General features: G+C 39.0%; 1 long non-coding RNA gene across 2 annotated transcripts; it reads left to right on the top strand.

Moving 5' to 3' along the window:
* The first annotated feature begins 5,174 nt into the window (after positions 1–5,174).
* On the top strand, positions 5,175–15,053 carry LOC111254804 (uncharacterized). 2 transcript variants are annotated; one of them, XR_015316956.1, is made up of 4 exons: positions 5,175–5,244; positions 8,674–8,828; positions 9,000–9,085; positions 13,889–15,053. It is a non-coding gene; the product is annotated as an uncharacterized LOC111254804 (long non-coding RNA). The 2 variants fall into 2 exon arrangements; XR_002675190.2 differs by lacking the exon at positions 13,889–15,053 and adding an exon at positions 9,912–10,198.
* The last annotated feature ends 202 nt before the right edge of the window (positions 15,054–15,255 follow it).

Genomic DNA, 15,255 nt, shown 5'->3' on the forward strand with positions numbered 1-15,255 from the left:
GGCTTTCCGATATTATTTGTCTGCATCTGTAGGCATCTCTCACGAAGTAATGATGCGGACTGTTGCGATCAGGGAGCTGTCATTGAAGCTAACTATGGACAGTGCTCAGACGAGCAATCTTCACTGTTGAACATCTCAACTACGTCTATTATAGTAGTTACTATATTGTAATTTCATGCCAGCTATAATATCCAAAATCTTGGCATGTCCTTGTCATCAAATTTGACCTGTGGCTTGCCCGAGACAACGCCAGGTGGAAGAGTAAATCCCGGAGGTAGCAAGAAGGCATCATTGCCTTTTACCTTCTAGAGTAGAGTGCTTAGTTGGGCCCTTCGTGAAAAGTTTACTGAATACATCAAACTAGAGGATGCTAGCCGCGGTATTCGGCGGTGAAAGTGCATCGTGCACTTTTTTCGATCTCGTCTGCTGATGTCGCTGAAATGGCCAGTTCCATCAATGAGCAGGTATCACCCATACAGAGAACCAACTTCTGCAGATTTTCAGCACAGACTGAATGGTTACAGAACAGCTTCGAATGCTATTCTGTTTGATTCAGGGTCCGTTCCTCTAAAATGAACGACTGTCAGCCATTCCTACTAAAGATAGTTCACTTGCCTCAAGGGCAACGAGCAGCGTTCGCAGAATACAATTTTGTTGCTTGTTTTTGGGCGGAAGTACAATAATTTTATCAGCACGCTTATAAGCACACAGGTATATCACTTAGAATTTACGATTCTGATCACTGTTCTGTTTTTTTTTTTTTATTTCAATGAAAAGCAGTAAATAGATATAAACCGCCAGATGAAAAACCTATTAAATTATGTTTTAATCAAAATTAACTAGGAGAAAAACGTTAACTCGAACGACTAGCTAATCGGGGTTTACAGAACTGATGAAAAGGGTAACTGACCGCAGTCGTCATTAACTAATAACGCCAATTCTATCACAATAAGATCAGGATATTAAAATAGGCCTCTGATTAAGCTCAGTTTCATATGTTCCCATTTTATCCTCACTATCATCGGCACTACATTTTCTCATGAATCCTTCCAACCAAATTGCGTGTCACTGAAAACTTTGAGGGTCTAGTGTCTGACGTAGAGCTGACCGCAGGTCAGCCAGGTCGTAATATATGATTAAACTGATCTGTAAACGGACCTGTCGGAAGGTGATACGATAGCATAGCAGGCTTTGCATAGAAATTGCACTGAACATGTTAGGGGCTAGTTGCTAGCGATGCTTCCATGTTGCCGCAAGCTTTTTCGTTTAAAAATTAACTATGGCCGCGTGGGCTATGTATATATAGGAGATACATATGTACGTAATCATCTGGTTAGCTATCGTTTCGTCCACTGATTTCTCAACGGAACTACTACATGATGGTGTTGATGTTTACCTATTCACTTTGACGCTTTATTTCATTCATCCAAGACCATGCTTCTTATGCCCTTCATGCGGTTTAGCACAACAGAATAACATAAGCTATCTGAAAAATAACCTCTGGGTCGAGTGCCGGTAACGTTTGGGCGCAGTCAAGTCTACCGTCTAGACTTACTGGGTTTTTGTCACGAGAGCGGCTTTAATCCAACAGTTTCTACAGATATGTATGCAATGCAAATTTGCCACGTATAATTTAGGGCATTCAACTGTTACTGCAACGACGGAGATGAACAAGTGTTGGATAGGTGGCGTGGTGCATCATTTTCTAACTTAACAAGGAGGTTTGTAATAATTTATAACCAGTTATTGCCGCCTTCAAACAAACTAATTCGCATTTCTAGTTATCTCTTGGCTAAAGTAAGCTTTTGGCTAATAAGGAACTTGCGCCGTTTTCCTTAATAAATATAACATTAAATAATTTTGTGTCCTGTGAATCGCGTGGACAAAGGAAATATAGCAAGTTGGAAGAACATGTCTGATCGTCACCGACACGGATGTTGCTGCATAACAGTTCCAGAGGATACTTTTAGATGAATTAACGTAAAGTTTATGTCTGTGCCAACGAGTGCAACTCATTGTCCGCATTTGAAATAGCCATAGCGGATTGTTAGCTTCAATGCTACGTATCTGTATGGATTTTGTATGGAAAAGGTGTCGTTTTATATAAAAGTGAACCGTTATATCCTGCAATATTTACTTCGGGAACTGCCAGCTATAGCTGAACATGGTAAACAGGAAGCCCTTATTACATGGTTGCAAAGGTTGAATGAAAAGGGAACGCACTAGCTTGTTCAAAACAATTCAAACGTAAACTTATTGAATCCCCCTCTGATTTCGCAATGGCTCTGTGTTTAGTGGCAGCGATTTCGTTTGAAACTACGAAACATAGAATGACAGTTCCCTTGTATTTTTGAAGTTCACCAGTCGGTTTGTGTTAAGTAAGTTGTCACTTTTAGTGACATGAAATCTTACTTAGGCGTGCGTCGCTTAGACCACCCTATTTTCATACGGTGATTAGGTTTCTATTGTGTGAACCAGATTTAATAATAGTACATTAAACACCTATAGCTTTGACCAAAATAGCTGAAGTCCCCTTGACGATGTTTCGGCATCGAAAATAACCTTGTTCCACTCACCTCGCAGCCGATGCGCCAGAATTTTCACACTTTTCATATTACTATTTCTAGAGATGTTAACGTGTAAATATCGTTTACGAACACCAAACCTCACGTATATATAGATTTTTGCCATAGCAGTGTGGGACATTAGTCAGATCAGCACGCATTACATATTTTTCTGTGTCTAGTCCTGAGTCGGTACTCGTTTTAGTCCTAGTTCGACTAGGCTTCATTTTGAGCTATGCTATATAGCTTGCTCATTTTTCGATAATCTAAAGAAGCTTTTACGGCCTGAATTGGTCTTTTTTTTTAAAAGCCGAATCGTTACAGCTCATCGCTAACAATGTCGAAGGCCGTTACGTTACGTTGGCCTTATACGACGTGCGCCATCTTCCAGTATATACAAGTCAGAAATATTGTTGTTCAGGCAAAACACAATCCGTCATATAGTAGTTAGATAAGATTGTCCTACTTGCAAAAACCGTTTTTCTTGCTATATTTAAGCCCAAGCGAATAAAAATTCAGATCGTTAAAGTGTTTCGAGCTTTACGTCCGCTCAACTAGACGTATCCTAACATAAACCTAGTTACTATTTCTGTTAAAAAACATAAAAATATTGGCGTGATTTAATTAAATTCCTTCCACACATGTTATGTAGTTGCAAGAAGTAACTCTTTTTTTTATAGAGTTACTTCTTGTTTCTTTGTGTGGGTCACCAATACGGTCACAGTATTCATTATAGTTTGAATCGACTAGTCTTACCTGGATTTTCGTACTATACGCCCGATGCTGAAGCCGGTCGTCATTGGTTCAGACGGCTGGCCCTCCGCACAAAACTAAGTCTCCGGATTCGAAAATAGACTACCACTTTTCTTCGCTTCAAGGAAAACTCGCCTTAGCTGTATTTATCTAAAACACAATTAGTTATGTGATCTGAGCTGTTCTGAATACGTGCATTCTATCCTAGACGAAAAGCATCTGTGTCATCATGCTAAGATTGGATCAAAAGTTTCTCTTTATCAGATATCGATAAATCGTATGCGTCAAAAAGCATATTATATCTTATTTTCTTATCATCAGTGGCAAATATACTCAATGGCAAGAGAGTTCTCTCAGCTCTACAGATGAGCCCAGTCCAGCGAACAGCATTGCAAAGCTCCACAAATTGTGACCGCACGCAAAAGTAAAAACATAGAGGCGTCTGTTTTTCTAGAAAACATTCATTCAGTTTAGTACAGAGACCATTTATCACCGAGGCGACACTGTTTTTGCTCAACAAATTAACGTACACAGCAGGTCAGTGTAATTTAACGTATGATCGCTCACAAGAGCACGACAAGCTTCTAGCATAACTTGTGCAGTGTGCTACCCAAACGAAAGTCGATCTGTTGTTGAAGGGTCACGACGTCATAATGCTTCACTTTGTTATTGCAGCATTTATTAAGGAAGCAATATATTAAGTCAAGATGTTTTTATGTCGACACTTAACTGGACCAGAAAAAAATTAGAATAAATACGGATTACCATCAGAAGTTCTTCGTCGGATAGACGACTAAACACACATTGTTATTGTATGTGGCGTATTTTTCACCACACGAAACCAGTCGTGTAGAGATGACCCGGCTACTTTGCGTTCTAACGATTCCGGTACACTACCACGGCCAAATCTCAGCTTTCGAATGACGCTAACGTCAACCTGACCCGACCCTCATTGCTTGAACTAAAGCCATCTAGCTAAAAAAAAACGGTCAACACTTTTTGGACAACCCAATGTGCTCAGACGACAATGGGCGACGGTTACGAACGCGACACGCGACTATTTATAAATGCTCATAATGTTACGTTAGATTGACAGTGAATGTATTTGTCACTTGTCTGTTCCCGAGTGAGGCGCCGCCTCTTTGATAATACTGCAGTGTTTGTTTTTTTCGTCTGCTAAATAAACAGCGGTGTATATCGGTTATTCCAATCCGCTACTGGCGGTCATCTATCGATTCCGAGTTTTCGATTTCGACCCGACACTTAAGTGTGCTATATTTAAATATTTTAGCTCTGGTCGTCGGCGATAACAATACCATTCGGATTTGACTAGACTAATGTAACAAATTACAATGGCCGTATAGTCATGAATATTTTTGCTAGAAGCAGTGCGGCCACGTGATTTTGTCAATTCTATACGGAAAATTATGTATATATATTCCTAAAGCTGTGTGTACGCACGGGACCTATCAAATGCGTATATAGACAAATTATCAATCATTTCCAATTAGAAACCTATAGTACTTTATCATTATCTCATCTTTTGTCTGCATAAGAATCCTGATGAAAGTTCGGTACGTGTTTTGCTACGACGGGACTATTAATGTGTTAGTAATTTTTTCCTGTGGGGGAGGATCGTTTTTCTATAGCACGCTTGGCTTATGTAGACTTTTCTACAATTACAACAAAGTAAAAGTGTAAAAATGAATCTTTGGCTATTTAGACGGCTTCGGGGGTATCCTTGGTATTCGATTATATGTAAACATAAATGTGTATAAATATATAAGAAAAGAGAGAGATAAAGAAAGGTTTGGGCTCGCTTACTATGACCAACAATTTGTTTATAATGACGAATCGCACAGAAGCTAATGGTAACCCAGGTATGCAGGGTCGACCAGCTTCGAGCTGTTTGCGTTTGTGTTCAACGGTAAGTCTATATTGACCACCCTGTCACTTGTCCATAATATGTTCTTGAAGTAACTAAATAGTTAGGATGTAATGTCATACGTTAAACCTTCCACTATGTATACCTCTTTGTGAGGCCGCACTTGACAACTCTATAAGGAACGACCATCACACAATCAGTGTACGCATGTTCGCGAATTCAGTCATTCACCGTTCTAGATATAAAAAGACCCGAGTAGGCTAAAAAATACCGAACGCAAAATTCGAGACGTATAGAGAGACACAGAAAGATAGCGCCATAAACCTTTACATGGGATGTGTATTGTGTGTAATCTGTCGTATTGCAGAGTCAGATGTACTATAGGGACGCTTAAAATAGCATTGAGCACACTGGCTTTATTTTTGGTAAAAGTGAGAATCTAGAAAGCGTCAAAAAGAAGCGAAGTGTTTATAATACGTTGAAATATAAGTAATTTGGTTTTTTTTTTTCTGTTATATAACAAAAAAAGTAACAGAGTGTCTGATAATGTATGAATTTATTATGCGTTTGCCATCACTTTTATTCGTCTGTCAACAAATTGGATTATTCCTTCCTGGTAAATTTCCTGGTCTAGTATTAAAGGACTCGTCTAGTTAGGCTTTGTGACCCTCCCACCTTTCAAGTGACTGATAAAATCATAATCTGTAAGAGTGACATTTGGAGGGTATGTTGAATACGAGCGCACCCCCTGCCCTTGCAACTCTTGCGAAGCGGTTTGCGCAACGTTCACCATATGCGGCCTAGCGTGCCATTATCCTAAGATAAATTTGCCCCGTCTTTCGGGCCTTTTCTGTTGGATAGTCTCGTTCACCCAACGCGACATGACCCTAACCAGAAAATTGTTGATCGGCTCATTCTTGTTAGTATTTCCCAATGCCTAGGACCCACCGAGTGCCCCCAAACCCAAATCGCCGGCTTAATTTTGGGTTTTGGTGGATTTCCTCGAACTAACTGAATCGGACGTAAAATCCCATTAATAGCATAATGCAGTTATGAGGATACCACAGAGGAGAGGAGAGGGGAGGGGAGGAGGCACCGGCATGCCGATACAATAGTGTATAAAAGTAAAGAAATAATATAAACTTGGAAAAAGTCTGTTAGGAATAAACAGAATGTATTTATGTAACAACTCAACATACGTAACAAGACCTAAAACGCCGCTTAGGTGACACTTTGTAACTAACGAATTCCTTCGGCTTAATTGCTAGGCGCCTATGTTTCATAACAGTTAGACAGTGTTAAAAACGTTATGATCTATACATTCATAGGGAAAATCTTAATGAATGAAGTCATTTCCACGCGAATTTTGCCGGAGGCACCGCGGCTAATGGAGGTTTAGTGGTTTAATGTTTTTCTGGGGAATGCTGTCCTCACCCAAGATAGTTTTTACTGAATTCTGCGGTAACTACTACCAGGCATAACTATAATTATTTTTCTCCTGTGACTTTTAGATTTCACTGTCATCTAATACGTCATTATAATAGCGCCAACATACCACTCACTCGCTGCGATCTGTCAAATAGATTGCCCGCGTCGAAAGTAAGATTACATTCACCGAAGCAGATTTTGATTTACCAATCCTTTACAATACCGTGTCTTTTTCTGTCAAGTCTTCCTTATCAGAACGGCTTTCCCAGAACTTCGGATGCACTTTTCGCAGTGGCAGCGCTGTTTCACAAGCCCATCACTTTGTTAAATTCTACCAACGATACAACACAGTAAACCTATAACTGTGCACTTTTTCTATTGGCCTAATACGCTTAGAGGCTAACATTCACACAGTTGTTCAAATAAAGCTGCAGGACAGATAAAGATTCTGCCCCATAAACGGACGCCCCTTGCTATCGATTAAGCCTTCCTCAAAGACAACGAGGGTTCTCATGCGTTACCGAACACGTCTCTGTTTCCAATCGCAGTAGTGGTTCGCAGGGCATCTATTAATAATGATAAAGTACGTTTGCTTTCCGAAAAACGCCACCGTTAAAAAGTTGATAGATGCTCGTACATCTATCAAAACATGGCCTAACTAAGTTAACTGTTGACTATTCGTATTGACCTCCGAACAGCGTGTCTGAGGACGCAAAACCAAAAGGCACCACTGAGCTTATCCGGCAAAACAGCGCATTTCACACAATGCTACTTCAACTCACTATGAAAGTAAGGATAGGAAGTTCTACACTATGCAAGTGTGCTTCATGCGTATTGGTAATATTGTTTAGATAAAAAGAAATACTTCTTCCAAGTAGTCCTGAGTAACGTAGTCTGATTACGTAATTCATTCAAACATTTGCAAATTTCATAGTATGTCATTGTGCCGCTATGCGAAACATTATTTTTTTGACGATGCTTGACTTGTGTTTGGTGCATCTATTAATTTGGAGCCATAGAAATTCGAGTGAAATATACTACGAGATCCTGACGAAAAATGCGTTGGTCCTGTCTCGGAAAGTTGAGCGGATCGGTGCTTCCGGTAACTGCCTAGTGCTTCTTGCCGTACCATATTCAAACAGAACGACAACATGGAAATTGTTTAGTGGTAGGGATAGAGATATACAAGGACTTCTTCAATAAGATTTGAAAGTTTTTCTTTGAAGGTTAATCGAGTGGAGGCATCGCGTTGAGTTTGGCGTATTTCTCAACAGAAATGAAGTAGTTGATGCATTGTACATGGTCCATCTAAGTAAAGCGGTGCAGTTTTGCCCACACCTTATTATCGCGTTACCTCTGATTTCTCTAGCGAAGATATTACGTTATATCTAGAGGGATTATCGTGTTAACTTTATTGGTTCTCCTCCGACGCAGCAGCTATTAACCAGTTTGTGCCTACAACCCATTTCGACTCATTTTTGGATAGCTAACTATAAAACGTCGTTGTTGTAAGGTTAATTAGGAATGCCCAGCACGAACATCTGTGCAGACCTAGTTTGACACCGGAAAGTCATGGTGGATATTTTACGTGACGTTGTTATTTAACTTCCGTAGGTAAAGTACGTTTTCACTTGTAGTTTGATAATGCTTGCTGTGAATATATGATCCGATTTGCGGCATATGTATGTGAAATATGAATGTATTTGTTATATTTGGCACGTAATTAATAGCATATAACCTAGCAGTCAGATTTCATTACCATGACTCTTCAGACCTTGCGTTCATTTGACCTCTATACGTTTCGACTTTTACGTCCGATATCGCCGTTAGGCACTCCATTAAACGGTTGGCTGGCTTCCAGCACGAAACGAAATCTATGCTTGGGTTCGTGTCTAGACCACAACGTGTCCCTAATAATAGCGGGTCAATACATTAGCCATTAGGCTGTCACGGGGACAGGTAGCTCTGACCTGAAGAGTCTGTAGCCTCCTTGGGATGAACGGAGAAACGCAATACCAATAGATATGTTCTTATTTCTGCTAGCGGCAATGTTTAGGTTGATATATCGCTGCTATTCGACTATCCCCGGGACAGAAGCGTCAGCGGCGTACTTCGACATTGAACGCGACGCGGTAGTCTTGCCGACGACGTCCCTGTACATCAAGCGGCTCGGAAAGAACAAAACCGCTTCAATGTCGGTAAATGCGTCCTTTCGTCAAGGAGAGATTTTCAGGATTATATATATACATATATTTTTTTTGTCTAGTCTAGATTTGCTTAAACATTATTATTATCTGCAAGCGACTGATATATTCCGTGTGGCGTTTGCGAAAAGACAAAGGAGGCTAATATGGAAGTTGAACTTTCAGACGATTGATACCACTCAACGAGCCCAACGAAACAAATAGACCGGAAGGCATTATTGAGCGCATGACGAAGCAGTAACGTAAAACCGGTAAATATGTATCATGTAAAATTATGTTTATTAACAATATGCTGTAAGACAGACCATACAGCTTGTAATAAGAAGGGCTTGAATGGAACATTTTAAAGGGAAGCTGTTTTTTTTCAAGGCTGTTTTCGCATACACGATAAGAACTGTGATTGGTGTCTCCCTAAAAAACAGAACCATCATATTCGATGGTCGCACGATTACTTTATAATCCCGTACTTGAATGCCCTCATCTCGATCGTAACGTCCATCACATCTTCCAATCAAGTAGAATTTCAATGTCGTTAAACACTAGACATCGCAATAATGAAAGGACAACACTACTCACTTTTCCCCTATTGAACACCTCATCATAATAATAAAATCTCTCGAAAGACTGCTATAGCTATTGAGTCTAAATTGTCGTTGTAATGAGGGAACTTGGTTCTTTGAAGTTGTAGTTTCCTGGACTAGGGAAACAGCTCATTCTGGCGGTACGCCAGCTTATGAAAATCGAATCACTCGGTTCATTATAGTTCGATAACAGTGGGTCTTTTGTCGAAACCCCGATGGCAATAGTCATAAACGGCTAATCTAAATGGCATGGAGAATTATGTTTGATGTTCTTTCGTTTCAGTTTAACTTCGAACACATATTAAAAGATCTCTGACAGATTCCCTACAAAGCAGATTAATTTGTTATCGGACTCAGTATCAGGAAATTTCATTTTAGGCTTAACAGGCCACTTGGGCGATAACGAATGACAATGATTAACTTCATTAATTAATTAATGATTGATTAATGATGACTTCATTTGCCTTCATTCGAAACTTTTGAACTGAACGGACAGAACTTGCGTATACCAGCTAGCTTCGCAATCTGGCGTACCGGTGTAAGGAGGGATCGTTTGTAGCTGCTTAGCCTAACGGTTTTCCCTTAACTGATTTGTCACCACCCGATCCTCCTATGATTAACCAAGTGAGGCAAGGACTTAAGTGACTGTTGCCGTCGGATTTTGAAGTGCAGAAACACTTACTAATAAAGGTTTTAAAAGGATTTAGCATTGAAAGAACATTACTGCCCGTTTAAAAGAATGTCATATTTTTTTTTATAGAAGGTTCTTTGATTGACTTTTTATTTATTACACCTTAAGTTAAATGAAAATCTCTGTTTATTTAAGACAGTACAAAATGTTGAAATACAAATCTATTTAACCTAGTAATGTGACAATGAAAGCATCACCTGCACCGGTCATTTGGAACCAACCAATGCAACAAATCTACTGTCTTACGCTCAACTACCTCAATGCATATATGCAAAAGGTGGAAATTAACACAAGGAAAAACAGTGAGCGCCCGCAGAGCGCACAACAGAAACTTCGAAGACTTTTAGATACCTAATGGAATATTGCCTATATCACTGATAGGTTGCGATATGGGTTCAGGCAGATTTGTCATCAGCAGCCCTATAAATATTTTCTTACCGCGCTATGTTCGGTTATTTCGCCGATGTTACTTATTCGTTCTGCCTACTTATTGACGAAAGTCTCTTTATTGATTTTAATGCATGCAATCTCCTGGTAGAACCTGCAAATAAACTGTGTCCTACATAATCATATTATACCCACAATCCTGCCTGATAGCATCCAGTCACAAACAAAATTTTTTAAGCCTCATTCATCATTTTGTTATTTAAGTTTAATACCCTTAACCGCTTGGGGCACTTTGCCATCGGCCAGTTCCTTTGCATGAGTTCTATTGATTTATGCTAATGTATAGTGTTAAGGAGGTCAATAAGATCGGCCTCTTTACTCTTATGTAAATCTCACCATTCGCGTAATAATGAGATACATAGTGCTATAATTATGAGTTTTAGATAACGCATAGCAACTATGTGATAACGCCCACAAGTCTTTAAGTAACGCTATTCTACTTTATTGATTGAAAGTGGGTCGGTCACCAGCCTCTATGGCATGTACTAGAAGCTCATACATGTGTAAAATTGCAGCTTAGCTTGCACTCAGATTTTCAATATCAATCTCGATTTTTACCAGGATTTTGTTTGTAATCAGCCTCTTTAGAGTACGGTAAATCAATTTATGGCAAATAACTTACCCAAAAACATGGCAGCTATCGGTTGCTACATAAGCACCCCCATTTTTTGCAATAGCCGATGCCAATATTTTAAGTTTACTGCAGGAATTTGTTTTATTATGCATTCTTACGCTTGGTAAAAATGGTGAAATTCAAGTTCCTCAGGACGGAACACCTGCGCTCAGGATAGAAAGACATGTTTTGGTGAGAGTCTCCTCTGACGGCTGGATTGGACGAGGCGGTTTTATAGAATATCCCGCTTGTTCCTTCGATCTTTTGCTAATGGACTTCTCCTTGCAGGAATACGTTAGAGGAAAAGTCTACGCCAAAAAACCGACTGCACTGAAAAATTTTTTCGCAACTCGCAGTCTTTGCTGTTGTCAGCAGTGTATTAGCTATAACGGTAATCGTTTGGAACACCTACGGTAGGATAACAAGTTACACTTTTCCAGTATTTTATATTCGAATTAAATACAAATTACGTGTGAATAAGAATGCAGGTTGTAACTAATAACAACTATGTATACACTTTGTTTTTAAACGAATGGCTAGGCCATCTTGGCCAGCATATTGTTAATTTTCTAACACTTTTGAATCTTGTTCCATTGGTAGTGTCCACAGAATCAGACCGGCTTGTTTAACTTATACCGAATGCTGTCATGATTATTATGACATTCATTCATTAGGATTCAAAACGGCCAGTTCGGGAAGGATATTAGCTATTAATCAGATCATTTTTTTCTCTCTTATTTCATTATTTAGGGCGTAGCCATAATATAGAGTAGCGTTTTCGCTTTTGCTTTTTCATACGAATGTATCCATTCGAGTATTGGCTCGGCATCAGTAAACGTTCCTATCTCAGCTATTTACCGCAGCTGCAATGATTAAGTTGCTGAAATCTTTTCGGCAGGAAATTTTAGACATGCTGTTGACATTGCCTCACCCTGCATGCTTGAAATCCACGCTCTTTCCCTCCCGTTTTAGAATTGCTTATAAAATTCGAATCGCTTCAGGCTAAAAAATTCGCAAAAAAAGAGCCGACGACACCGTGTTAGCCAGCTGTTAACAAAGTGTCCCAGTTAACGCTGCGGGGGGTTCGCTGAGTCTCGCAGTAGAGCAAATGTCCGCCCCTTGGCGACCTTGACAGCTTTTGATGGTCACACAAATCCTAGTGCTATGCTACACAAAAAACCTATAGTGGCTCATCGATAGCTACATGCCAATAGCGAGTCGGAAGACAAGGACACGCCCTCCATAGCATAGCGAGATTTCGGCCTTGTCAAGCTGGCTATTATCCGCACGTACTTAGGATGTGTGTGGTAACACGATGCTTCGATAGGACGTCATTCATAGATCAATAATTTGTCCCCGATGATCTTCACAACGACGGTTCTGAATGTTAGCCAGATTGCTAATAATTCTCATATGATCACACTACAACCGAGTTTAACGTACAGATATCTTGAGATAATGCGAGCCCAAAAAATATATGTGTGCTTAAAACTATAGAAAAATCTTAAGCCAATTATCTAAACTGAGAAAAGGTTAGTTTTGAATACAAAGAACAGGTAAAATAGTTCCACAGAAATGAAATTATACATAAATATAAAAGGCGAAAAGAGAGTTGAAAGACATTGATGACAGCTGAAACGTTGTCAAGCCAAGTGAATGGTAAAAAAAAATTTCCAGCGAACAGTAACGAGTATCCTTACCAACGACGCCCCACAAGGAACGAGCCGTAAGGGCAAGCTCTGCAAGGAAAATGAATTTGTAGGAAACTGAATATTAGGTTGGCAAAAACGTGAGATTAGCGAGACCCATCCCACCTGCAAACAAAAATGGAACAAGTAACTTTTAAATCGTTAATATTTGTACCTAAATCATTACGGTTTCATTGAAAATGTCGGCTTATTTAAATAAGGATTTTTTTGAAGGGGCTAAAACCTTTCAAAACTATATATATATATATATATAGCTCTGGCTGCGTTGCGAAACTTCGGAAGGATCGATATGATGATATTTCCCCTTATATTATGCGCCGCTTGGATTATATAAAAAATAAATGTCAAAAGTAAATTGAAACCGCTTTTATGTAGTACGTTGCCAATATGGCGGTGAATTGATCGTCTGAAATCTAGTATACTAAAAAGCATATAAGTAAGCTGCACTACATCTTTCCTACTTCGACAATGAGGTTTACCAAGTCAATTCGGAAATACAGGATGATCACCGTATTTGATGACCGCAGCCGTCTCGTTTTCTTGCGTATCTCAGTGGGAAAGTGTGACGAACTCTATAAGCATTTTCGCTTGTACACAGAATTGGTTGTCCTATTGAAAGATGCTAGGCTTAAAAAGGGGCGGTTCGCTTTATAGTAATTAACCACAAAATGAAGGTACTGAAATCGAAATAGGTAGAGATAATATATACGCGATTATTTTATTAATTTATTTATTAATTTTTCGTACGATTTGTTCGTACGAACCTTAGTACGATTTGCTTCGAATTTCTAGTACAACATTATGTTTACGATACACAGTGGAAAATGTCCACGGTCGCATTTTTTCTGTGACCAGTCAGCTTCATGCTATGAATTCGCTATGTGACCTCAGTAGAGCTTTCTGCTTTACTCTAAATTAGCTACTTCAATCTTTTTCCAGAAGTCTGGCCGTTTTAGGTGTTAGTATCGTGAAGATAACAGTTAATCATTTTGCAATGTTTATTGATCGGGCAGGAAAAGCGTGAGGGCTTTCGACAGGTTCAGCCAGCAGCGCCAAACTTCCACACAACATCATTAATATCTGCCTCTCTAAATTACATGCATGGTAAATGTGATGGTAAATATGACAGCGACCGCATCACGACCTTCGGTCTTCGCTTGATACAAGCAATTCTACTTGATCAATCACTGTCACAATATAAATGAATAGATAGTATTTTATATATTTGATCATGCACATAGGTTTAAATGACACATAATTATGTGCAGCTATACACAGATATATATTTGATCATGAGTAACTTAAGGCGCCCAGTTGGCTAAAGTTTGGGCTGGCGCCATTTCTTAGCTGGCCTTTAATGACATAACCCAAGATGAAAATATACATGTATATAGATGTTCTTACCACACAATAAACTCTCGAGGCAGCGTTCGTAAACGCAGCTTTTTACCACTGAACAGTGGTCCCAAGCGGTTTTCTTGAAAAAGTCACAGGAATCATAGAGGAACTAGTCAGCGCACCGAAGGAATTGTCGAAATGTTGATCGTGCTGATCACGTCCAGATGATCGTACAAGCTAAGCTAGAAATCTCTCGCTGTGCACAGTCTTATCGTCACCAGAGTTGACACCGGCAAAACACTAACTGGTCAAAATATGTCCTATCTACAGTTATAAAAAAAGAAGAAAAAACAGATCTCTATTGCACATACGGAACTGTAGCAATATCACCTGGATCTTCGAAGATGTATAATTTACTTTTACTATCTTAGACAATATGACTGTTGGCCTAAAGTATCGTTACCCTTTATTATATAGCGCGTTTGTTTTAGCTACGGCGTCGATATTATGCGTCATTGAGAGGCAAGTCGTGCAACGGATCATGGATAAAATATCATTATTTAGTCATGTAATAGAACAAATGATTAAAACTATTGCTGAATAACTATACAGTATTTTTGGCAGGCAACGAACACCACACTAACAATATATAACATATAATGTATATAAAAAAAAATGATGTTATGCGAAATGTATGTTTTATAAAATAATACTGCAAGTTAATTATCAAAACCGTTTAGTAAAATGCTAGCATAGCTCTAATCCTTTTTGATAGCATGCACATACCAAATATTTCTAATGACCGCGCTAATAAATGATAATTATTTATATAACAATAATAATAAATAAACAGGATATTTGTAATTCTCCTAAAACTATCGTACAGAGCTTCACGCTGATTTGTCGAAAAACTCCAAGTAAGAAACAAAGCCATGATATGCTTTTTCTTGATCTTACTTATACAGGAAATAAAATAATAACATATACTTATTGTTAAATAAATTATACATAGTAAATACGAAACATCATAATATGTGATCAT

The sequence above is a fragment of the Varroa destructor genome, unplaced genomic scaffold (assembly GCF_002443255.2).
Source record: "Varroa destructor unplaced genomic scaffold, Vdes_3.0 BEIS01000007.1, whole genome shotgun sequence".
Lineage (NCBI taxonomy): Eukaryota > Metazoa > Arthropoda > Arachnida > Mesostigmata > Varroidae > Varroa > Varroa destructor.